This window comes from Xenopus laevis, chromosome 7S, assembly GCF_017654675.1.
Source record: "Xenopus laevis strain J_2021 chromosome 7S, Xenopus_laevis_v10.1, whole genome shotgun sequence".
NCBI classification, from domain to species: domain Eukaryota; kingdom Metazoa; phylum Chordata; class Amphibia; order Anura; family Pipidae; genus Xenopus; species Xenopus laevis.
In genome coordinates this window covers 52,480,665-52,508,645 of record NC_054384.1, presented here as the reverse complement: position 1 = coordinate 52,508,645, position 27,981 = coordinate 52,480,665, and the positions used below count along the sequence as shown (strand labels likewise).

At 37.1% G+C, this 27,981-nt stretch overlaps 1 protein-coding gene across 3 annotated transcripts in view; it reads left to right on the top strand.

Moving 5' to 3' along the window:
• casz1.S (castor zinc finger 1 S homeolog) overlaps positions 1–27,981 on the top strand; it is a 309,346-nt gene that overhangs the window by 119,485 nt on the left and 161,880 nt on the right. For all 3 annotated transcript variants that reach the window (XM_018227624.2, XM_041571250.1, XM_041571251.1), the window contains exon 3: positions 21,613–21,647. The gene's annotated coding sequence lies outside the window, so the exon portion shown is untranslated. The remainder of the gene's footprint in view (positions 1–21,612; positions 21,648–27,981) is intronic.

Sequence of the window (27,981 nt, the reverse complement as noted above, 5' to 3'; positions counted from 1 at the left end):
ACCTGGAGGTCTAGTGGGGGCACCCGCTGCCTTCTCCTGCGTCATTGCAGTTGGTTCCAAAATTCGAATACATAAAGGCGTATCTGCCATTTTCACATGGCCCAACGTAAAGGTTCATTTCTGGTTCCTGGGTTGTCTAGTCTGTCTATAGATTCTGTGTTTGACCCCTGCCCGTCCCTGACTCTGCCTTCCTGCTGCCTGAACTGAACTCTGCCGCAACCAAGGCCGTAGTCCTCCAGAGGCTCAGAGGAGACTGGCCAGGATGGCCTCGATTGTGGAAGTAGAAGCAGCTGCTCCGGTGGTGTCCATTTTTAGACCCAACGTACTTTAACATAAGGTATCCCAAACCCCGAGCTAACTCCAAGTTTCCGGGTTAACAGCAGCAAGCTTGGAGTCACAGGCAAAGGTTATACAGAGAGATGTAGTGAAGTACCAATTGGAAAACCGCAGAGTAGTCAAAACAGGCAGAAGTTAAACACAGAATCTATAGACGGACTAGAGCACCCAGGAACCATAAATTAACCTTTATGTTGGGCCATGTGAAAATAGCAGATAATCCTTTAAATATTTGAATATTCGCGCCAACCACAATGACATCAAATGGAGCTCCCAATAAGGCAGAAAATAGCTGAGCGGTTGCTCGGCCGGGCCAGGGGAGAGGAGCCGCGGCGGGCATTGCAGTGATATATATAATGGTCTCTGTTGAGACGAAACATCGGTTTAATAAACTTATATATCTTTGTTCATCACCAAAGACCTGTGAGTGCGGTGTAATATGATGAGAGAGAAAGAGAGAGACATAAGGTGCACACCATAGACAGTTGTTTAATCTGGGTGCCTGAACTAAGAAATAACACAAGCAATGCAGAAAATATAAAATTAGATACCAGTCCCTCTCCACAGAACACCGAATTGCAACTGAGAGTTCATTCTTTTTATGGAAAAACATCGGTTTAATAAACTTATATATCTTTGTTCATCACCAAAGACCTGTGAGTGCGGTGTAATATGATGAGAGAGAAAGAAAGAGACATAAGGTGCACACCATAGACAGTTGTTTAATCTGGGTGCCTGAACTAAGAAATAACACAAGCAATGCAGAAAATATAAAATTAGATCCCAGTCCCTCTCCACAGAACACCGAATTGCAACTGAGAGTTCATTCTTTTTATGGAAAAAAAGCAAAAACATGTTTCCATAAGTTAGTAAAACTGTCTGTGTTGTTTATGTTTTATGATAAAGAAGGAGGATTCTACTATTGAAGAAGGGTGACTGGAATTTGGACTGTTAACTTTCTGTGGTTTAGTAGGCTTTAAGCTTTATGATAAATGGGGATCAAAGCTAGGCTAATGAATTATATTTGGTTTCTTTGCAGAGTGGCTAAAAATATACCTACTACAACTACTTTTTGCAGCTCTTTTTTAAAGTATATTTCTTAAACTGCCAAGCCACAATCAATAGTTTGAAACACTATCTTAGAACTCCTTACACTGTCACAATATTGTCACAGTGTTCGTGCAGTGGGGATCCAGGTTTTTGTTTGCACAAAGAGTGAATACTTCAGAGGATCATTCTGTTATTTGGCAAATATTAAGGTTAAAGGCATAATGAAGAAACTGAACAATGGACATTATTTGTAATAGAGCTGGTTGCAATGAAATCATGTAGAATGACATTTACAATTATCTGGTGACATGATGCACTATTGATAGGGATTGACATGAATTTATCACCAAATCAGTTTTAGTTATATTTGCAACCTATATTTGTATATCTAGTGTGCTTTAAACCTGGTTTAAAGCCTGAGGATCTACATGTGCAGTATATGCATTGTGTTTGGCCATTAAGGTAGGCTTGTGTATTGACTGCCTGTGTGTTGTGCAATGAGTTGATAGCAGTGCTGTTATAATACAGAGCCTGGGTTAAAAATTAAACAGCAAGCACAATTAGTGACTTTGCAGGACATGGCAGGCTGCTAGAATGGTTTATCTAGAAACATATCTACAAAGGTTTTAAATTTGATTAATCGGATGTTGTACCAACCATCATTTTGGGCAGTAAATATATCATATCACAAAGTCATTGATCATGTAACTGTAACTAATAGAGTATGATTGTGTTACAAAGTATTTATGGGCTCAGATTATTTGCAAGAGTTGTTCAGTAATATTTCTATTATCTGCATAGAAATGCAAAGTAAAAGCCAGAGATTCTTATTAAAACCTACAAGGGTTCCTTGATTGCACTAATTATTCTCATATTTACACCTCTTTGTATGGCCTTCTTCTCAATGTGAATATTCACACCAAAATGTGAGTTATACATTTTTTCCTTTACTAGGCAAAATTCTTTCTCTGTTGAGAAATTCCTCATGTTGATCCAGATGAAAAGTGACAAGATTTTGTGAAAATAATAGTTATAATGCCTGAAAGATACTGTAAATTGTACGCCCGTGGTAAAATAAAAATGCATAGTAGTAAGATCAGGTTTTTTAGTAGGAATATATAGTGTATAATCTGCAGTAGCTTGAAAAATGATAGTGAGGTTCATTTACTAATATGATGCAAATATGCAAAAGTGCAGTAAGCCATATAAAGCAAGAATGGCAACAATTTTCATTGTGTCAGTAAATGAGGTTTAGTAATTCAGTAAGTATAGGGTCATAAGTGTGTACACTCAAAAAAAAGTAACAATGTTCTTAGGATCTACACTGACCCATAGCAATTATCCTCTCCTCTTCATTTGTGTCTCTTTCTGTTCCAGGAATAAAGCCATACTAATTGTGATTTCTAACAACTACAATTTATCTTTACAAGAATGTAAACCTGAGTGCTGTGGCTTTGGCCAGACCCTGGCTATCTGGCTAGAATCTTGGTTTCCATTTAAATCCGATTGGTATGTTTTTTTAAGCAGTAATATCTCCTTTTTAGTATTACTGTCAATAGTTATAAATATTATCACACTGTATCCAGTTTTAGTACAGTTTCTGCACTTTGTCTGCAATTAGTTATGGGAATACAGGAAAGTGCACAAAAGTGTGTACTTTCGTCTTAGAAAACAGTGTTCTATAATAAAAGATATCAGGGTTCATTTATCAACACTGAGCACATTTGCCCCTGTGCAGTCACACATAGCAACCAATTATGATTATTATGGTTTACTGTTCAGGTGCAAATTTAGCCAGGATTGATAAATGAGCCTCACTAAGTTTTCCCAGTTTCAATAACCTATAGCAACCTGCCAGCAGTTAGCATTTCCTGGTCATCCATTTAAAGGCAAAATAAAGCAAACATATTGTCTTTTATCACATATGGGCCATATAGGAGAATTTTGCTGTGAGCGTTAGCTGTGCCAAGGCTGAATGAAAGATAGCTGCTGCATTTAATGTTGATGTCTCCACCAATTCTAATATTGATATTTTACATAAAGTCCTTCAGTTTTTCACTTAACCATTTTCCTGTATTTTTGGTTATCTTTAATACCCCTTTTTTCACATAAAGATGCAATGGATTTAAACAGGATAGTAAAACAGTATTCACCATAGCAATCCTTACAAGAATTTGCCTAGGAACCAGCAGGACAAGGGCACTGTGCATCAGAAGCAATGTCACTGGATTTCGATGGATGCATCATGAATTTTTCAGCACATGCTTTTTATGCATTTATACCTGCATTAGAGTATTGAGTAAGCTCTTACAGATAAATTATTATGTTTCCTTTTTCATACGTTGCCTCTAATATTTACTTATGGCACTGTATGTTTTTTTCAGATATGAAATTCTGGAATTTTTTATATGTATGTGCAGTAATAGAGTAATGTCCCTTTTAGGTCCTGGTATGAATATCTTTTATTCAGAAACCTAGATTAAGAGGTTTCTGTATGCCAGATTAAGTAATGTCATACAGAAAAGTCTTATGAGGTTTTTGGCTGACATAGAAATCTCTAGGAGAGCCTCAACCAACCTCTGTCTCTCAAGATTTATAGATATGGGATCTGGGTTTCTTTAGAAATATTGTAGGCCCGACCAGAACCTCTTTTAAATATATAAATGTATAAAATATAATTAAGCCCATAAATGTGCCTGGGTTCTGGTGCACTGCACCTGTTGAATTGATGGTAGTTCCTCTTTTTCTCCAACATTGACCTTTGTTTTGCTTTGTTATGAAAGCACTATCTGTCTGGCTGTTATATATACTGTATGTATATAATATATATATATATATATATATATATATATATATATATATATATATATATATATATATATATATATATATATATATATATATATGGCATAACCTTATTTTTTCACTGCACACCCATTGTTAAAGGACCAGCTACATCAAAAAATTAAAGTGTTTTAAAGTAATAAAAATATAATGCAATGTTGCCCTGCACTGGTAAAACTGGTGTGTTTGCTTCAGAAACACTACTATTGTTTATATTGATAAGCTGCTGTGTAGCCATGGGTGCAGTTATTCAAAGGAGAAAAGGCTCAAGTTACACCATTGCTACTCAGCATGTTTACATGAACTATAGTAGTGTTTCTGAAGCAAACAGATCAGTTTTACCAGTGCAGGGCAACAGTACATGATATTCTCATGACACTTTCATTTTTCGGTGTTACTGTTCCTTTAAATCACCGCACTAGCGGTACTTGCATCCTTTATGACCGGTAGGGTCCTCACAGTAGATAAGCAGATAGACCAGAGCCGCACACATACAATTATGCAGAAGCTTACCCTATTTATTATGACCACGTTTCAGAGGGCGCAACCCTTTCACAGAACTTTCATTCACACTCAGTAGAGATCTTCACCACAGGTTTAAAGGGGCTGTGCACCTTTGAGTAAACTTTTAGTATGTTGTAGAAAGTGATATTCTAAGCCAATTTGCAGTTTTTATTTGTGGTTTTTGAGTTATTTAACTTTTTATTCAGCAGCTCTCCATTCTGCAATTTCAGCAATCTGGTTGCTAGGGTACAAATTACTCTAGCAACCATGTATTGATTTTAATAAGAGACTGGAATATGAATAGATGAAGGTGTGAATAGAAAGATGAGTAATAAAAAAAACAACAATACATTTCTAGCCATACAAACATTTGTTTTTAGATGGGGTCAGTGACCCCCCCATTTGATATCTGGAAGGAATGAGATAAATGAGAATTTATAATATACTAAAAGTTAACTTAACCACCCCTTTAAGCCAATCAAACTTATTTTTATTAGCTGTTCACATTAGACTGATTAGGAACATACAACTGATTTGTGTGAAATTAAAATGTACATAGTTAGTTACATAGTTAAATTGGGTTGAAAAAAGACAAAGTCCATCAAGTTCAACCCCTCCAAATGAAAACCCAGCATCCCTACACACACCCCTCCCTACTTTTAATTAAAATTCTATATACCCATACCTATATTAACTATAGAGTTTAGTATCACAATAGCCTTTAATATTATGTCTGTCCAAAAAATCATCCAAGCCATTCTTAAAGGCATTAACTGAATCAGCCATCACAACATCACCCGGCAGTGCATTCCACAACCTCACTGTCCTGACTGTGAAGAACCCTCTACGTTGCTTCAAATGAAAGTTCTTTTCTTCTAGTCTAAAGGGGTGGCCTCTGGTACGGTGATCCACTTTATGGGTAAAAAGGTCCCCTGCCATTTGTCTATAATGTCCTCTAATGTACTTGTAAAGTGTAATCATGTCCCCTCGCAAGCGCCTTTTTTCCAGAGAAAACAACCCCAACCTTGACAGTCTACCCTCATAATTTAAGTCTTCCGTCCCTCTAACCAATTTAGTTGCACGTCTCTGCACTCTCTCCAGCTCATTTATATCCCTCTTAAGGACTGGAGTCCAAAACTGAACTGCATACTCCAGATGAGGCCTTACCAGGGACCTAAAAAGAGGCATAATTATGTTTTCATCCCTTGAGTTAATGCCCTTTTTTATGCAAGACAGAACTTTATTTGCTTTAGTAGCCACAGAATGACACTGCCCAGAATTAGACAACGTGTTATCTACAAAGACCCCTAGATCCTTTTCATTTAAGGAAACTCCCAACACATTGCCATTTAGTGTATAACTTGCATTTATATTATTTTTGCCAAAGTGCATAACCTTGCATTTATCAACATTGAACCTCATTTTCCAGTTTGCTGCCCAGTTTTCCAGTTTAGACAGATCACTTTGCAAAGTGGCAGCATCCTGCATGGAACCTATAGTTCTGCACAATTTAGTATCATCTGCAAAAATAGAAACAGTACTTTCAATGCCCACCTCCAGGTCATTAATAAACAAGTTGAAAAGCAAGGGACCTAGTACAGAGCCCTGCGGTACTCCACTAACAACACTGGTCCAATTAGAAAATGTTCCATTTACCACCACTCTTTGTAGTCTATCTTTTAGCCAGTTCGCTATCCAGGTACAAATACTATGTTCCAGGCCAACATTCCTTAATTTAACCAGTAACCTTTTGTGTGGCACTGTATCAAATGCTTTAGCAAAGTCTAAGTAAATCACATCCACTGCCATCCCAGAATCGAGGTCTCTACTTACATTCTCGTAAAAAGAAATTAAGTTAGTCTGGCAAGATCTATTACGCATAAAACCATGCTGGCACAAACTCATAGTATTATGATTTGCTATGAAGTCCAGTATCTTATCCTTTATTAACCCTTCGAAAAGCTTTCCTAATACTGACGTCAGACTAACTGGCCTATAGTTTTGAGGCTGAGAACGGGATCCTTTTTTGAATAGAGGCACCACATTAGCAATTCGCCAGTCTCTTGGTACAATAGCAGATCTCAATGAATCCTGAAAAATTAAGTAAAGAGGTTTGGCAATCACAGAGCTAAGCTCGCTAATTACCCTGGGATGAATACCATCTGGCCCTGGACCTTTGTTAATCTTAACCTGTTCAAGTCTCTTTTGAATTTCTTCTTGTGTGAACCATGCATCATTAGTTGTATTACTAGAATTGGGAGTGTTAAGAAGGAAACCTTCACTTACTGGTTCTTCATTTGTGTAAACAGATGAAAAATACGAGTTCAGAATCTGCGCTTTTATTTTGTTTTCATCAACCAGCTGATCCCCCTCTGATAGTAAGGGTCCCACCCCTTCCTGCTTCATTTTTTACTATTGACATATTTAAAAAATAATTTGGGATTTTTTTTACTGCTTGCTGCAATATCCTTTTCTATAGCAATTTTAGCTTGCCTTATAGCTTCTTTGCATGATTTATTGGCCTCCTTGTACCTTATAAATGTTTCGGCTGTACCAGCTAACTTGAAAGCCTTAAAAGCACGTCTTTTCTTACCCACCTCAACACCAACGCTTCTATTGAACCAAAAAGGTTTTGCTTTGCAACGACGTTCCTTGCTTACAAGTGGAATATACTGACAAGTATATTTATTAAGCAGCATTTTAAAGACTTCCCATTTTTGTTCTGTGTTTAACCCTGTGAAAAGCATTTCCCACTTAATATGTTGCAGAGATGCCCTTATACTGTCAAAGTTTGCACGTCTGAAATTTAGTGTTTTAGTTACTCCCTTATAGAATTGCTTCTGCAACAGAATCTCAAAGGAGACCATGTTATGATCACTATTCCCTAAATGCTCACCCACACAAATGTTAGAGATGAGTTCAGTATTGTTAGTTATTACAAGGTCCAAAAGAGAGTTATTCCTAGTAGGTTCTTGAACGAGCTGGAATAAAAAGTTGTCATTCAGCATATTTACAAACCTACTAGCTTTTTCTGTCTTAGCAACCCCATTACCCCAGTCAATGTCTGGATAATTGAAGTCACCCATAGCAACAACTTGACCCAGCTGTGAAGCCGCTTGTATCTGCAAGAGTAGCTGGGCTTCATACTCGACACTTATACGAGGTGGTTTATAGCATACACCAATGATAATTCTTTTTGATACCTTTTGCCCAGTCGAAATCTCTACCCAGAGTGATTCTACACCCTCACCAGTGCCAGCTATTTTTATTTCTTTAGCGCATGGCTTTAATTCAGGCTTTACATACAAACCCACTCCTCCACCCTTTTTAATCCCTCTGTCCCTCCTAAAAAGGGTGTAACCATTTAAATTCACAATCCAGTCACATGTTTCATCCCACCAGGTCTCAGTGATACCAATTATATCATAATTTTTAGAGCATGCAATTAATTCTAGGTCTCCCATTTTACCTGACAAACTCCGTGCATTTGCCAGCATACAGCGGAGGTTACTACTTTTACTTTTGAAATGTGCATTACTTAGTGAAGAATTATACGTTAAGTTAGTATTATTCTGTTTTCCTTGTAACAGAGGGACCTCCTTAGCTGGTAAACTGTATGCCCCCCTCACTCCTCCCCCATGACCCCTTACTAACCCCACTACCCCGTCTACACTAGCTTCCCCATAATCCTTTATCTCACCCACCCCCCTCTTGCCTAGTTTAAACACTCCTCCAACCTCTTAGCCATTCTTTCCCCTAGCACCGCGGACCCCCTTCCATTGAGGTGCAAACCGTCACGGCTATATAGGTTGTACCCCAACGAAAAGTCAGCCCAGTGCTCTAGGAACCCAAACCCTTCCTTCCTGCACCAAGACTTGAGCCACGCATTAAGCTCCCTAATCTCCCGCTGTTTATGTATATGTATTTTATCAGCAAACATCTCTATTATATGTGCCAGTTAAAGTTTTGGTAAGACCTTAGCACTCCATTGCTGCACCCAAGTAAACTTCTCAGTTACCGTCAAACAAAGTATGGAAAGAAACTGCTGGAAAATTACCATTTATTCAGCAAGGTTGACCTGAACCTTATTCATTTCGTACCTGTTAATTTTTACAAAAGTACATATTGTATTAAAAAATTGCAAGAAGTCTTACTAGCAAATAATAACACTCTCAAAGTAGTTGAGTTACTGATTTTGGTTGGGAAAGCTGTGACCAGATAGAGGATAGAGGAGGAAGCAAGTGTATTTGTGTGAAAGAGGATAACAGACTTCTACTGTGTCATTTGAAAACTCGACTTAAGTCAATCCTACACAGGCCCTCTGTGGGCCAACCTTTCTGTCTCCCATAGCCCCGGTCTAATCAACCCCTATAATTTATGCAGAAAATATGATTTATATTTAATTTCACCACACTTGCTTTGTTAATTTGAGATGTAATTAACCCGTCACCACGGCAACAAATTTTGTGATGCCGTAAATTACTGCCGCCTTTTCATCAAAATTCAGTTACTTTGGCTCTTATGTGCAATGTACTGATGCAATTAGGTTGCTAAGGGCAACTCAAAAGTGCTCAGTTTCTTTTGTGTAACTGCAGTGAGGAAGGATTCATACCTTGCTTGAAATGAAATGGCACCTATGCCATTACAGGAATGTGCTCCTCACATGATTTAGTGTACACATCGGTTAGACTGTGGTCAACCACAAGTATATCTGCCTTTATACCCATTGTATATTATTACAAAAGTGACACTGTGTTGTATAGGGAAAAATATGTTTCCACCAGTAAAGCAAGGATATTTTACAGCAATGCTGTCAGACACATTTGACAATTTATGTTAGATAATGATTTAACCTGAATTTATGATGGGATATGTACAATTTAAAGATTTATTCGGTTCATATTTACCTTTAAAGGGGTAGTTCACCCTCAGTATGAAAAAGATGGATATTCTGAGACAATTTGCAATTATTATTAATTTAATTTTTAACATAGAAGGGTGAACTACCACTTTAAATAGCCAACAAATGTTTACATGCAGTGGCATAACTAAAGAGGAAGCTGACCCTGCAGCTGTAGGGGGCCCAGGAAGTATAGTCCCCCCACAAGGCCCTAATTCATATACAATTTGTATAAATATTGGTAAAACAGGTCAATCTTTAGACATTTTGGGGGCCTGAAAAATAATTTGCTGTGGGGCACAGTAATTTCTAGTTACACCACTGTTTACATGCTATATTTCTTATCTCCACTAGGGTAAAACAATGTGTTTTGTTTGGTCAAAGATATCAATAACAATTATTTATGGCCACTTGAGGTATTATTTAATTGCTATGACAATTTTTTTTTATTACACAGTAAAAACAAAATACATAACATTTACCATTTAACATGCAGTCAGGACCTGTTCTTGTTAAAAAGAAACGTCAGTCTGCAACTACAGTTTTTGCATTAAATATATCTATCATCAATTTCATAAATCAATTACAATATCAGTTACTAAAGATAATTATTCAAACACACATTATGGAAATGTCCTAATATTTATTAACTATTATTTTTAACTATTATAATAATGCAAGCATGCAGTTAAAGTGAACTACAGATAATTATCCAAACACACATTATGGAAATGTCCTAATATTTATTAACTATTATTTTTAACTATTATAATAATGCAAGCATGCAGTTAAAGTGATTTGCTGCAAGAAAGATTCTACCTAGCTAGAATTCAGGTAAAATAAGCATTGGTGTTTTATTGACTAACAAATTTGTAATTGCAATTTTGGACCACAAGAAGGAGTAAATCTCAAAAATCTGAAGGCAATTAAAGCTCAAAAGTTTTTAAGGCAATTATATATATATATATTGCAAAAATCCAGGGGCACTACTCTGAATGTAAATATTTGTTATATTTACAAAACCATAAAATAATTGATATCTTTATTATATCCCCTTCACTTAGTCACAATTTGGGTACCACTACAATACCCTAAGTTCCTTAGCCAGGAACAATAATTCTCAATTACTGCAAATTCTAGGGCTTTATTCTTTGCTGCAAATTCCAGAGCTCTAGACTGTGCAGATCCTGACATGTACCTCATGTAGAAACCAATTAAGTCAGGCTTTCAGCCAAGTCCTATGCAACACCAGATCTGCAGGTATCTCAGACAGGTATGTTAACGTTGCATTGAAATGAATGCCTTGTCATACACCTTACAGGTCTTTTACTTATTATAGTTTACAAAAATCCAGAAACGGAATCTCTTCCGCACACAACTTACTTGAATCACCAGGGTGCATTCACTTCCTTGGCTTCCAAGCCAAATCCTATGCAGCGACTTTGTATGTAAAAAGCACACCTATACACCGTCAGTTGCCTTTTCAGTCCATTTATTGCAGCAGCAGGTGCACCTGAGGAAGGGGGCACTATCTGAAAGCTTGTGCTATTTTTTTTGCTGCAATAAATGGACTGCAAAGGCAACTGCTGGTGTATAGGTGTGCTTCTTACATACAAAGTTGCTAGCTTACAAAAATACCTATAGTCAGTTGTGCAAAATACTCCATTCACATCAACATGAACTACTAGCACTTCCATATAGTTGTGCTCAATGTCACTACACTACTTTCCTCCAGCCTCCTGTTCCAAATTGGGCACTGTTGCACCTTTTGACACAAGCTACAGTGAAAACCCTGGAACAATCATTACTATGCAATTACCACCAGTCTATAGGATTGCCACCTTTTCTGGAATAAAATACCGGGCTTCCTATGTATTTATCTTGTTTCCCTATTAATAACATTGGGATCAACCATAATTTTTACTGGCCAGGCCGGTAAAATACCGGCCAGGTGGCAACCCTACCTGTCAAATGCAAAGAGGGTGCAGTGGCCTGACATATAGAGCATTTGTGAGTCCAAACAGTTTCTGGACAAAAAGAAACTCCAGTATAACTTTAAATGTCAAAGACATTACAGCGAATGACTAAACAAAGTGAGGATGGGGTGAAACATAGTGAAACTAAAAATTAAATACAAGTTGAATTAGATGCTACTGTACTTTATTATATTATGCAATTTGCTTTTTAACTATCCCAGGCTGCACGCATAAAGTAAAAAAGGACTGTATATAGCAGCAGAGAGGTATTGGAGTACCAGAACGAAAGTGGAATTAGCTGAAGGTTTCTTGCTGTTCTGAGGAAGAGTTTGTTTGCATCAGTTTTTTACCTTTATTTAAAACAAAACCCCTCTGTGTTGCTTTTGTCACGTTAATTCCCATTTTGCCAACACCAGGGGCCCAGGCAGACGAGTTACCAAGGAACGCAAAATTTTAATTAGTGTATTTTAATCATTCAGGCTTTTCGAGCTAATCCACATACCCCAGAGAATTCCCAAGATGATGCACTGTGCTGTGTTACCATTTATTGTTGAGTCTATTATAATTACTGTTGGCAGGTGGGGATTGCAAGATGTTTATTATGAGTTTTTCATCTTTAGTGTAATTACTGGGGGAAAAAACAAAATAAAAGGACGTGGTGGATCTTTGATTTTATGACAATAGTTTAAAGAAATTTCTATTTTTAATGTTTTTCTTCCATATTTTAGCTTGTACTGGCCAGACAGGTGCAAGTTGCTAGAAGTTTGCTGTTACTCTCAGGCCGTTCTTGAAATGCATGTACACCCTTGGGAGTGTGCTTGTTGCAGGCTTATCGAGTATTTAAGGAGGCTTGCAGCCAAAACTAATGGAAATGTTGATTTGTGTCTTTTAATTTTTGGACATGTGAAAAAAGAATGTTCAAAAAAATCTTCTTATTCTGCTGTGCTCTAGGGGGGGAAGTTGGATATATTTTACTTATTTTTATAGAAGGGACATATAGGAATTGTGCAGTCTGATGTATATATAGCATATATGTTATAGAATCTAACGTTTTTCCTACATCAGTATTCTACAGACAACAAATGCTTTTCACACATAAACATAAGCAACCATTTCAGAAGTAACACATTGCATATGTGTATTGTCTATCATTTGGGGCATTTGATTGTCGCAGACCACACAATGGTGACTGGGGCAAAGAGGGTCCGCACTACAAATGCAGAGATCACGATTGCACCTTCTGTTCTAGAAGCACTGAATCTTGAGTAAAACAGAATTTCAGCTCTTTTGCCCAAACTGCTAATGTGCTACAAGCTGCTGTCTGAGGCAAGGGTTCTCACCTTATCTCATGTCTAGAGCAGCACTATTTGAGCTTTGTTTTGGGTTGGAATAGCATATTGTACCCAGTGGCATACCTAAAATATACTGGGCCCCACAGCAAATGTATTATAGGGTGGTCAGACATCCTGCTTTAGACAGGACAGTCCTGATTTTGAGCACTCTGTCCTCCATCCTGCACCACCTCAAGTAGACATTAATTTGTTGGTTTTTTTGGGGACTGTCTATAAAGTATTATAAAAATTACCTTACTCATACTAAAACAGCGGGAACTGAATGCCACAATAACCGCTGACATAGTTTAACTACAAATTTTTATACAGTAAATATATATATATGCACAGTGTGTTTTTTAAAATATATATTTAGAAAATAAATACCACAAAATAGCATTTGCCACATTATAGTGATTTTTGACAAATAAATTCTCTTAACTAAATTTTGTATAGTTTGTAAAACTTTTTGTATATTTCAACTCATCATAATTGATATATACTGTATTTAGCCTTAAGAATTTAGTAATGAATTTATGTACATACATTCTGACCTAACTTACAAATGTACTGTAAATTAATTTAAAAAAAGCTTATTTTTGTTTGCACAGGACCTGCTGAGTGCTATATTTTGCAGGAATATATATATCACTAATAATTTAAAGATGAATAAGATACCATGTAGATTTATATTAAAATTCATGTGCTACTTACTTAGATAAAAGTGAATTGTGCAATAAATATAATAAGATGAATATATATATATTCATATCTTGTCATTCTAGCAAAACAGTTCAAGGGCCATCCCTGAGACTATGTTGTTAATATCCAATTATTTACTTACATTATTGCATATGGGCAACTTTTTATATATGAAAGAAATTTTTACTAATATATATAGGGATAGATCATTTCCATTAATGCTCTCTATCACATGTAAAAATCTGTAGTGTCCTGCACATAGGATCCTGTCTCCCGTATCAGTGGCTGTAGTAGATAATCCACATACTTAGGCACTTGTTGAGGAAGCTAAACAATGGGCTTTGTCCTTGGATGTATATGCACTTTAAAAATACAAACTTTTGACTTGTTTCACCAAAACTCCCAGTGTTGTGGTCTTTTTGAATGATATATATATATATATATATATATATATATATATATATATATATATATATATATATATATATATATATATATATATACATACCAGAAGGAGGCTCTCACTTAAAGGTCTTAGCGGTGTTTATTAGTAAACAATAAGAATGAGTTCTTATTTTTGACAAATAAACACCGTTATTTCTTTGTAAGACCTGTGAGTGAGAGCCTCCTTCTGGTATATACTTATCTTTTTGGGCTTTATTTGCACCCAGGCAATTTACACCTCTACACGAGTTGTGCCGGCATCCAGACTTACAAACTTCAGAGAAATTGACAAATATGTTATTAGGAGAAAAATAGACAAATGAATAAGTAGCAGGAGTATACTGTATAAAATGTCAATACTGTGTCAAATTTTAAAATGGTAGTTGTGAGTGTGATGTTAGACAATGTACATCAAATTTAATACATTTTCATACTAATTTCTCAGTAATAATACTAGCAGGTTTTAAGCAGGGCTGGCCAAGCCGACAGGGTGCCCTAGGCATCCCAGTTGGCTACCCCACGCATGCGACATAATAGAAGAGAAGGGAGAGAGGGGAGAGCAACGAAGGGGAGGGAGGTAGGGGAATGACGGAGGGATGCAAGGGAGAGTGATAGAGGGGAGCTGAGAGGAGAGAGGGAGGGAGGAAGGTGAGAGCAGCAAGGGAGTGAACCCAGACTAGGGGTAGGCAGAAGACCTTTGAACATATACCTGCCCAATGCCCCCACATCATTGCACCCTAGGCAGATGCCTCTTCTGCCTACCCCTAGTTCTGGCCCTGGCTTTAAGCCTGCTGCTTTCAGATGATGCACTCCTGTTATGCAGGAGGGGATACCCGAAGGAACATGCCTCTCTTCTAAGACTCATACTCAGTACCTATAAGTGTTTGCTTGCTGTGCAGTGCATTTTTATACACTGCACAACAATGTTTACTCTACGTCTGTAGGCACAGGAGCAAAAGTTGACATTTAACATGATTACAGCTGGCCACCGACGCAAAGATCTGATCGTATGAATTGAGGATTCGTATGATTTTCGGACCGTGTGTGGAGTGTCATTTTTCGTCCAGCAGAGATCGGTCATTTGGTCGATCGGACAAGTTAAAAGATTTCTGTCGGCTGTCGATAATATCTCTGCATGTATTGCCGATCGTGCAATTTTCAGACGGAGACTGACTAGCTTTTGTCGGACATAACTTTCATTCGATTGCTGTCAGGGGCAGAACTGTTCTTTTGTACTTTATTTGATCAGAATGGTTAGTGGCAGGTCGGGAGATGGGGGAAGGCCAATCGTACGATGGTTCGTACGATCGTATCTTTGTGTCTATGGCCATCTTAAGTGCTGTGTGTAACACACAAAACGTGTTATTAGTCATCATTCTTTTGGCCTGTATTTGTCTTTGCATATTTCTGGATGTGGAGCTACACTGAGCAGACTTCATCAATAAATGCAGACTTTCACATTTCTGCACCAATATCCGCTCAGTGTAGATCCACACAGGCTGATGCTGCGCTAGTCAGTGGGGCTAAACAACGGGTGGATGACAGCAGATCTGCTTTCCTCTGCCTTCTTACAACCAGGCTGAGGAAAGTGGATGATCTGCTCAGTGTGTCCTGCCTTAAGTTTCTGCATATGCATACCGCCCAACTGTCCCTTTTTCGGAGGGACAGTCCCTCTTTTGACAGCTCAACCTGCAGTCCCTCATTTGTACTGGAAAGTCCCTATTTTCTCTGTACTGAACAGCCAGAAAAAGAAACAAAGTTTCTCATTTAATTGGCTTTTAGCAGAGAGCACACAACAGCTAATAGGTGCAAATAAGATACTTTGTAACAATTTTGAGACACAAAAAGGGGCCACAGAAAGGGGCATTGTCAAAACATTCACTGTTCTACGTGCGAAAAAAAATTCTGTCCGAAAAAAAATTCTGTCCCTCTTTTTACTTCCAAAATGTTGGGAGGTATGCATATGTGAAGCAATTGTGGGTGTTAATATGATGTTCCTACTATGTTAAGATTTCCATACACTGTGCAAGTAGGGAGGCAAATTTGTATTTATTTTATAAATTAGAGAAAATGGATCCTGATCTTCTTTACTGTACAGACCTGTAGGTTAGAATGGGATCAGTTACATTGGTTGCTAGCCTGGCAAACAAATTCATGGAAACAAAGCCTAATGCTGCTCACTGCTCACTGAAATATAGAAAACAATACAAGGAGAAATCATTATACTCTCTGCAGGGTTAAATTATAACAGTTGGTTTTATTAACCACTTTCACAGTTGCTTTATAGAACCATATTATTGTTCTGAACTGATTGGTGCAAGAAAAACCAAAACCTCAGATATTTGGAATTAAAATGATATTCAAAAAGAATGTACAGCTCCAGACATATTCCGTAAACTCATGAAGAACACTGTTTTATATTGCCCCTTTTAAACCATTTTTAAAAGACATATCATTTTGGATGGTTGATATATAACCTAAACTAGAGAGTATAGTCAGTCAGGGTTCATTAGTCCCATTTACTTTAAATAAATGCAAAACAGCCTATTGCTGCTTAACCCATGCTTTGGGAAAGGAATATGTATTTTAGAGAAATCTCAAATGCTTTTAACCTCACTTAAAGGAAGTTCTAGCTATTCTCTTAAAAAAACTGACTATACTTTCTTTGTATCCTGAATAAATTAGTAGGGCATCCATTAGAAACCCATTTCACTTTTGTGAGCCAGAGGCCCCCCAGCTGTCCCCAGCATGTGAGCAACGCAGTTGTTAAACTAGAAGTCAAAATAGTTGGCAACTATCAGAGGTTGTTTTTCAAGCTAACATTGCTATAGAAACGTTCAGGACATTCATGACAGGAGAACTAAAATATCCTGCACACCCCCCTCAAAAATAAGCAAACTGATATGATATGATGATCATAGGAGCAGCTGAAAGGAGGGAGTGAAGGGCAAAGGGGCTGCAACCTCCCCAGATAATCTCAGGACTATTCAAAATTTGCTTTGCTGAATGTTTTTCATAAGGGCCCCTTTCTGTTAGTTCTTATACTGTAATTTAGATAAAACATAGTGTTATTATTTGCTGCCTGGAATGCCTTGTCAGATATTGTTTCTCTCGCTATTGACAAACAAAATATCCATTAAACTGAGATACGAAAGGAAAAAACTGTAAGCCTTGTACTTTTCCATTTATTTTTTTTCAAGTAAGAATGTCAGCCTCTGATAAATACAACTTGTCTTATTAAGTGTAAGCCATGTGATTGTAGTAAATTACCCACATACACCCTTATGCACATACACCCTTATGCATTTATGTCATATACAGCATGGCTCTCTCAGCTAAGCTCATGCCCCTCAAGGCATGACATCCTTCTCATTTTGTTTTTCCAGTAGCTACTGTCATTTTCACTGTTGGTTCTTGATGCCAAGAGGAACTGAGGAGTGGAATTTCAGGAATGTATTTTATCCTGCAAGCTGGCAGTGCACCAGTCAAAAGTAGCTTGATGCCAAGGCTCCTGAAATGTTGCTACAGTACTTGAGAAAAATCCTAAATTCTATGAAGGGACTTAACCTTTTTAATGTGCCAGTTAGATGGTTATGTAGTAACAGAGGCAGACATTTGTTCTAGTCCTAATGCATATTAACCATCTCTCAGCTTTTACTTACTTTTTATTCCTTTGAAATTAGTCAGGTATAAAATACAAATGCTTTGATCTATTGACTTAACTATTTGATAGGCTGCAATTAGTTACTCACATGTCGAAAGCATTGCCATTATTATTATATTAAATCCCAAATATTTTTAAAAACATACAGGCATGTTCCTAATGTTTCACAAACAATGATTTGCTGTATAAGAGCTTGTATAGACAAGCGTTTTTGCCTGCTCTCCCCTGCGTTTTAATGTGTTCCACCTTATGGGTTGTTCAGAACAAAACACAGTCAATTATTGTAAACCAGGCTGTACTCACACAGACATGTAAACACTGAACGCAAGTGGAACATGTTACATTCTACCTGTGTCCTGCACTTACATGCGCGTTTGCATGTCTGTACGAGCCCTTAGGAAACTTTTAGGTGGAGGCATATTTAGTACACTGTATGTTACATTCTGGTAGTTCTTTGTGTACAGGCAGCCCTGCTGTATATCAGTCTAACTCATGAAACTTAGTAGCTGTGTGAACTGTTATTTCAAAGGTTAATACCAAAATCTGGAGTGGATTACATAAAAATTACTTACAACACCATTAAAATTCTGAACTATATTTGTTGTGGCTGTAAATTAATTTAAAATGTCATAAAAAATCCAAATTGAGCCAATAGAGCAATCTGTAAACCGTCTGGCAGTAAGGAAAGTGTGTCTTCTATTGACAAGAAAAAATATGGAGCTTAACTGGAACCATATGGCAAGCACGCCATTGGAAAGCAGCTAAAGAAAGGGAGAGTGGACACAGACGAGGACAGGCAGTGATAGGTAGGGTTACTGAGTGCCTCCTGATTACTGAGGACATTGTTACCACATCAGGGAATACAGTAGTTTCTAGGATAGCAGGACTAAGTACTTCTGCCTATCAATCACAGAGTGAAGTAATGCCTGTGAGAAAGGCAGATCTCCTGCTAGTAGGCTACTGTGTACTTTAAAGGGGGCCTGTCAACCTAAGAAATAATTCCAAATTCTTTTCAGGTTAGTTGAGCAAAGTACACTTTGCTCACACTATATTTATTATTAAAATTTTGTTTCCTTCAGTCTTGGAATTCACAATCACAGTAAACAGGCAGGTGCCATTTTGGCAATATGTGGCAGTTGATTCTTTAAATGAGTTTATAACAGGTATGGATGTTTTAAAGAAAAAAATATTTGGATTTCATGCTTTATTTGCAAAGGACTTCATTATACAGCTTTTTATGTCTGGGTGACAGGTACACTTTAACTAGAGCTGTGAATACTTATTTTCTAATGGCATTTTATGGAGCACTTCAAATGTGCAACTGGACTTAAATTTTTCCTTTTTCCTTTTTAAAATACCATAGAAAATTCTTGATTTATCAAATTCTTTTTTTCCTTTTTCAATGTGACAAACTATCTGCCGGGATATGTGGCACTTTATAGTCTTATCATAGCAAACAGTATACAGTATTTACAAAATGTTTAATTGGCAAATTATTTGAAAAACCTAAGAGGAGGAATCAACCATATGTGTTGTAACTGGGAGGACCAGAGGGACCATGGCTCCCCCAGAATATTAATGTGGGAAAGTGGCCCGGCAGCCAAGAGCCAAGAAAAGCTTTGTGCTGCTGTGAAACATACCCCCGGCCCCCTGCCCCAAATGATCTTCCATGGCATCTGGAAGCAACAATGTGCTGCAACTGCAAGGAAATTAAATTAAGTGGCACACAGTTATCAATCAGGTATTGAAGTATGCAGCCTAAAAAGCCAAAAATGTTGATATCCCTGCATTAGGTTTTGGACTTTGCATTGCTTAGTAGATTAGTCCATGTTACCAAGCATGACTTCTTGTAGTTTGTTAACCAGATGCTGGGATAGCGCTTTCATGCACGAAAGAAGACATTTATTTACCACTAAAAAACTTGGGGGCACATTTATTTAAATTAAACTGGTAAATTTCCTCCAGATTCACATTTTTTAGCACTATTACCAAACACAGGACAACCAGGAAAATGAACATGTTTATCAAAAGAAGATCATTGTATCAATTCATCAGAATGTGTTCTACTGCTCTCAACAGTCAAACATCATTTTCTTTAGTAGGGTGTTAGACCTCAATGTTAGCCAATGATTCATTAATCCTCTAAAATTTAATATGGGGATTTAAGTTTCAGATAATCTTGATAGATCTGGAAGCCTCTGGCTTTGTATAAACAGCAGTAAGCATTCTTACCATTTTGTAAAAAATACAGATTCCTGATGAATTGCCCCCTGTTTGTCAGCAGAAATTTTAGGTGCAGCAATATTGTGTGTTGCTGGTGCAAAAGTTGTAAAGAAAAGTGTCCTTTTGTTCTCTAAAAGAATAAATGAATTTAAAATGCACGTTGTACAAAACATTTATGGGAATTAAAAATGCAAACAACTAAGGCAGTAACATTTGTTGTCTGACCTTGTTTAGGGGTGGACTTAACTTAAATATATATATTATCTAAAATATATAAAATATATTACAAATATACTAAGAGCATAAAATTCTGTCAATGCCCCTTACAGAAAGCAACCCATTATTAGTTCCATAAATGAAAACCTGATTTCTTCTCTCATAGCTTGTATGGTTCCAGTTTTAAAGGGGCCTTTATGAAAAACTTATATCTCGAATGGTTAGAAAAAAACACAAGTAGTTTGTAATATTTATAGGTGACCCCCTTTAAAATGGCTGATTACATGAGCCACGAGTATAGGGTGTTTGCGTATGAGTACTGAAGGTGTTAATGCTAAAGGACATTCTTCTGGGGGGATTAACTATGTCAAGCAGTGCAATAGAAAACCAAATTATTTAGACAAGTAATTATTCGTCTTCACATGCATTTGTCACTATGTGATAAAGACAGTACAATTTATAGCAGGGATCCCCAACCTTTAGAACCCGTGAGCAACATTCAGAAGTAAAAGGAGTTGGGGAGCAACACTAGGATGAAAAATGTTCCTGGGATGCTAAATAAGGGCTGTGATTGGCCATTTAGTAGCCCCAATGTGGATTGTCAACCTACATTGAGGCTCTGTTTGGCTGTACACCTGGTTTTTATGCAACTAAAACTTGCCTACAAGCCAGGATTTCAAAAATAAGCACCTGCTTTGAGGACACTGAGAGCAACATCCAACGGGTTGGAGAGCAACATGTTGCTCGCGAGCTACTGGTTGGGGATCACTGATTTATAGTCTTTACTCCCAAGAGTACACATTCGTAACTGCAATATTAAGGATGCACCAACAGTATGGGCAGATTTATTAAGGTTCGAATAGTAAATTTGAATTTTTGAATTTTCTTTTTGAATCAAAACTCACAAATTATAATTTAAAAGCACCAACTTGGATGTAAATTTGAATGTGAGATTTATCACATCTCGACCATGGAAACAATTCTAATTCGAATATTTGCCCCTAAAACCTGCCCTGCCCTGTCCACAAGTGACATAGTTATTTTATATTTTTTAAAAAGGCAAAGAATGTCTGCCAATGTAGCTAGATCTTCTTGAGAAGATAGACATTGTATTACTGGGGTAAGTAAGTGAAATGTACACATTCCATTTCTTTACTTTAATTATACCGTGAAAACAATACTTATTCCACTGTATTTGGACACAGGGCTGTATTCATCATATAGGCTCTTGAGGGCCTGTGCCACTAACTATAATGTGGTCAGCACGCCAACATTTCAAAGTGGCAATCTTCTATTGCATTTTTATTGGAAGCACCTTTCAGTTTTATTCTGTATATTCAATAATAATGATATGTGCATTTTCTTTCTTCCTTTTTAGACTTGTTTTTGGTATTGAGAATTCTTTTGTCTTTTATGTTGCAGGGTACAAGCATAATGTGAAGAAGCTACATTAGACAGTAAGTACCTACTCTATTAATATATGTTGTTTTAAAGTTTTGCTTTTAAAAGTAGCATACTTTGCATATTTTGCATGCCATTAAAACTTGCAAAAAAACTAGTAGCTTATTAAAGGGTCACTAAAATCTAAAATAAATATGGGTAGAAGTCAGCATACCATAAAGAATCACCAGTAGTTTTCATCATCCTTATATGTCGCCTGTTCCCTTGAGAGGACGGCCCTTTGATCACACTTTTATTCTGTAATTCTTGATTTGTCGATCATTACCTCTGTTGTGTTTAAATTTTAATTTATTGTAGTTCACTGTGTAACTTGCTGATGCTAGATAAACAAAAGATGCTAATGATGTAGTTTATATGCTGCACCCTAACAGCATGGAGGTATAGCTCTATAACAGTAATAATACAGGCCGTCAAAGCTGGCCACAGGAGCATGATGAAAAGAAAGACTACTGGCATATAAAGCCAATCAAATGGGGAACTAGCCCCTAAATGTCTATGATAGCAAAACCATACAACTGTTTGGGGGAGCAACGTTGTTTGGTTTTGGTAAATAAAATGTAGGGGTTAGTACCCCTTGGATCAGCTTTGTGTGCTAGTAGCCTTTCTTTTAATTAATACTTTGGAGGGAGTTCCATTTCCTGACATACTAAGCACCGAGCATGCTTTATGGGTCTGGGTGTGCATGTGGTTGTTTTTTCTTTGTCCATAGGAGCATGCATGCAGCTTTTTAGGCCATCTAATGAGTGTCCATGACACTGAAGCCTTGTGTGCTGTGGGCAGCAGTTAAAAAGCTAAGCTTAGAGGTTGTCGAAAACAATCAAGTAGTAAATGAGATTTGCTGGTCATAGAGCTAATGCTACAGAAGAGCTTGTTAAAATCTGTTACAGTATGCACTGGTTTCTAAGCTGCCATATAATATGAGTATGAATGAATTACTTATAGGCTTTGTATTGTGACTTTTATATATTTATACATCGGCTTTGTATTGTTATTTTTATATATTTATACATCTCTGCAATCTGTCTTTTTTCATTCTCTCTTCAGGCAGGAGTCAGACTTTAATTGACAGTTAGATATTATATGTCAGTGGGGGGGGTTCCTTTAGAATACTGTATGTATAAGACCTCACTCTTTCAAAATGTTGCAATTGGTTTAAAGAATGAGCTTTAATAAATTTTCTAGGCAAAGCCCCCCCCCCCCCCAAAAAAAACAAATGCATCAATCAAATTCTGTCTTGTGTATGAACACGAGAAGATTTCTAAGAGTGAAGAATAACTTGTTTATTACAGAGACAACACAGATTGTCTTATTGCCAAGAGATGAAGGTTATATTATATTTTTATTTTCAAGATGCTTCCCCTTTAAGATAATGTGTAGGTGCCTAATATATATAGTACATTAAGTTAGAATTCAAATAATTAATTGCATTTAAAATGTGTTCAAAATATGTCTTTAAAGACAAAACCACAAGTGTATAAAGATTTCTTTCAGTTAAAGAAACAGTAGTTTGTTTAGTTATGACAGAGATAATGTTATGGAGCTACACCTACTACATTCAGTAAGTACATACGATGTAAAGTAAATTGAGTACTTAAAGGACCAGTAACATTAAAAAGAGAAAATATTTATGTAAAATGTGTTTATCCAATTGTCCAGCACCTACAAGTAAACTATTTATTTTCTGTAGAAAGCTGAGAAGGACATTCGACCCCTGTTTATCTTCTTATGACATAATTAAAACTATTGTACTCCGTTAATAAATTTGCTTTTTTGACCTATTAAGTTTAAATGGCTGCCTCCATGGCTTTTTATATAAACTAAAGCAGTGCTTCTGAAGTAACTAAACATTCTTAGCTGTGAATCCCATACAGCCATTGAGTAAGTAACTTTGTTCACCCAGCTGCAGGTAGAACTATGCAACAAAGCAAGAATGTGATTAGTTGTAATGGGTAACTGGCAGAAGACAATTTGTTAGTAAACAAACCCAATTATGCTTATGAGTACTGTATATAATTGGCTTATAGTGGCATAACCTTACTGGACCAGGCCCCCTGTCAAAGACATATCTGGGCCCCACACTACTGTCCTTTTCCACTCCCCTCAGCCTGCAGGTCTTCAGACTCCCGTGTCCACATTCTACCAGGCACCTTGGCTACTACCCGCTTGGTGGCCCCATTCTACTTAGCAAGGTCCACCACACAGGGGGCCTAGGTGGACAATGGGATATTAATTAGCCGCCAGGGTTGGTCTTTGTTAACTTAGTAGTATGTGATCCTATGATTACTGATATGTCCTGGACATCTGAAAACCTACCTGGAGAGAGGGAGACTAAGGGGCCCATTTACTAACAACTAATCAAATTGCGATGTTTTTTTTTTCCACGAGTCTCAAAACATGTGTGGTTTTCCTATAATTCTAAAAAGTTCTAAAAACAAAAGACCATAAAAAACCTTTAATACCAAACTTAAGCTGTGCTGATCTTATTGGACCGCTTTTAATCAATTCGGACTTAAAAAGGTTTTCGTAATTTTTTTCCCCGCTAGGAATTGTTAAAAAACTTCGAATTTTTAGGTGTTCATATTTTTTACCGCATTGTTCATCTCTTTCTTTTTGTACTTTTTATTTTATACCTTTTACTAAATCCAATGACAGTCATGGTTTTAGAGTTTGTGAGTTTAGGTGTGGTTTAAATCCTCTGAAAACACTAAAACCCGACTTTTAATAAATAAGCCTCCAAGTGCTAAAACTGAACTTTGGAAAAGGTGTGTAAAATATATGAAGAGTAGGGACATTTTTGTTGGCAAAGAAAGCTCTATAGCTCTATAGCAATCACACGTTTTACTTAAGGTCTTCATCAATAAGCCACCATACACCCTGAACCCGTTTCCTAGTTTCTCAAAACTATTTTACCCTATTTTTCACCCAACTTTGCACATTCATTTCACTTTGTGTTCATTCTTTTCATTTATCCTGAGTACCCTGATCCTGCTGAGCAGTGCTATCCAACTTCTGTGGTACCATGGGCCAGAATTTTTCTGGTCTATATAGTGGAGGGCCAATAATGGAAGCCACCATTGACCACTCCCTGTTTTAAACCACACCCATTTTAAACCACACCCATGCTATCACAAGATATTTTAAGACTGTGTCCACATTAAGGGAGTTATTCATTAGTCCAAATACCAAATATTTTTGTTTTTTTTGTATAAAATCCAAATAATTAGTGGAAAAATAAATCTCAAATCTTTTGAGATTTATCATACCCCGTTGATGGAAAAAGTCTGAATCCAAAAATCCTGCATTTCAGACCTTTGAGGGTTGTATATAAGTCAATGGGAAAGGTCAATATCCTATTTGGAAGTTTATGTGGTCTACACTGGATTTAACGAAAATCAAACTATTTCTGTTTTTCAGGCAAAAATCTGGAAATAGCCCAAAAAAAATTGAGCGATTCTGGAGAAAAATCTGAAAAACACACCGATTTTTCCCCAGCACACGATTAATCATCTTACGGGCCATAACAACAATTTCCAAATGCTAACAAACCCCCAGAACAAACCCTACTAGGCTCATGCCCCACAGATAGCGTATGGCAGGCAAAGTATGGACCACAAAAGGAGCATAAGGCAGACAGTGTATGGAACATACAAGGGAAACCTAATTGTTTTAATAAGACATCGCTAAGATGTTCTGCCCTGTTTTTTAGAATCTGGAATTGAATCAAAAGCAAATGCTTCTATAGTCACAATCTTCTTGTTTTCTCTGTCCCTGTCTGACTCTTTTACACACTCTCACTCTCTCTTTCTGTCAGCCATGGACAATTTAATGCAGCATGTTTGCAGCTTAAAAGAAAAATTATAATTTCACTGTTGTCTTTGTAAAGAAGAATTCCACTCCTCTAAATCCCTGCTCCCCTCTGACATGTGCTGCACATTAAGCCTTCATTTACCCAGATTTACAACGTATTAAGTAATTTGTAGGTTATTTCATTTTAATCTGCTGAACTCAAGAAAACCAAAATTAAATTTAAAACATGCAATATCTTGCAATATCAGGGAGCAACTTTTCCCAATGCCAGTACTACTGCTTTTTTCCCCCTAAATACAGGCTTGGGTTGGGCCGATGGGCCCCGGCTCTCATGGGCCCCGCTGGCCTAGACTGGCTCCCTGCCCTAGCTGCCCCCAACTTCCCTCTAAGGCCCGGCAAAATTAGGTACACAATCATGCACGCCCAGGGGGAGGGGGGTTGCAGCTGCGTCCAGGGTCAGTGGGCCCTTAATACCACAGCCCCAGTCCCCAGTCGACCCTGCCTAAATGTATTCATTCTCTGTTGTTTGCAATACTAAACAAACTTCTTCCACTTTCAGACATGTCTTAATCAGACTTTTTATAATGAAGGCCTTTCTTAAAGAAATATTGACACCACAAATGAAACCCTTTTTTACACCTTTATTTTAGGAAAGTCAATAAACAATTACTTACAAAAACAGACCTATCAGCAAAAAAATGATCAACATGACCTATAGGTAACTTTTTATGTACTTTAATATTTTCATGAGTATTTTTTTTTAGTTTCAGTATCACTTTAAGATATTAAAATAACATTTAGTTGTGACCAAGGGAGGGAAAATATTAAAATGTCTGCTCGGTTAGAAAATATGTCAGTTTTACATTTATAACAAGGGAATGTATTGTTGTTTACTGTGATCACATGGGCAAGAATTCATGAGCCTTTTCATCTTATGATAGATATCCATATATTGTCACTCCGACTGTAATGCTGTACTCAAGGGCACAGATTTGTTTGTACAATACTGTTGATTCCAAGCATAACTACTGTATGTGATCATTTTATATATATGGCCCTTATTAATTTGGTCACTCACCCTCTGATGTGATCACTGTATTAAACTGGATATAACACTGTATATCAATAGATGAACTAATAAATGAACCATTATTAGACATTTGCTTGAATAGTGAGGGTTAAATGGTAGTAAAAAAGTAGATAGTGGTATTTGTATATTGCTGGATAGTTTTAGTGATTTTGGATATCTGCCTCTGTGGGCACAGAATGAGAAGCTATTGCAGACATCTGAGTTAGTAATATTTGCGAGCATACCCATGCTTGATTCTTATTGTATATAAAATGTGAGGGTGCCTGCACGAAGGCTCGCAAAAGTGGGATTGATCGTGGCTATGGCAGTTCTGTATTTTATGGTATTACATAGTATCGGAGAAGTCTGGCTATGAAACCATTTAAGCCCTAGGGACATGGCCCCGGCTGAATCTTGTGTTGGAGAGAATTGCCCTGTTTCTCCTTGGAGTTCCAGCTCCCAGCATCTTCCTAGCTAGGGATTGAGGAGCTCCAATGAAAATGATGATATGTGACAATCAGTCACAGCAATTAGTGTTTTGGTTAACAGGCCTTTTTTGTTTTCTCTCACCCAGACAGAATGTCACAAATAAATCCTTGCCTGCATTTGCATATTAATTGGATCGCAGACGTCAAGCATCTTTCATTAAACAAAATGATCTGCATATTTGGAGACATAAAATAGTTATTTTGATGGGTTTTTTTCCCAAGATCAGGGGGCGGGGGAGGAAGGTGATGGAAGCCACTGAAAATATTGGTACAGAAGGGTGGTAAAGGCAGAGGAACAAACGCCTGACATTAACTCTGCGGCTGCCACACACAAAGTGCCTTCTATTATTCACTGTCTTTAGTGTATAGTTGCCATTTGCTTAGAAAGAAAGGCAGTAAATGACATATGTATTGTTTCAAGCCCTTGATCTCAAGAAGTATATATATATATACTCTGTATATTTTATATATAAATTATAATGTATATTTGAAATTATTATGCGTATTGTGTAATGTATACACATAAATACACTAGACAGTATAGATAGCTCTTTGTATTTGTAGTATTATACAGTGGAGATTGTAGTCATAAAGGGGGGAATGTAAAGTCACAAAGAGAAAAACTATTTGCACCAATACGACTGAAAATCTCACAATGTAATATTGTTCCTTAAACTGTTATTGCATTGCTTATTTTAATTGCGCACTCTTAAGAAGTGCTTGAAGGTGTCGTAATCTTTTGGAGCAAACATAATGAATTTTCCAGTAAGAAGCTTTATTACATTTACTGCGCATTGGCGCAAACTATAAAATTCGCAAACGGTCTTCCACTGTCGGAAGTGGTCGCTAAACAGTTAGCAGTAAACAGTAAACGCTATATTAAATTTGCGCAAAGCAAAATTTGTTTGAGCAAAGGCATAACTTTTTGCATTGCGAATAGTTTTTCCGTTACCGACTTTTATTACA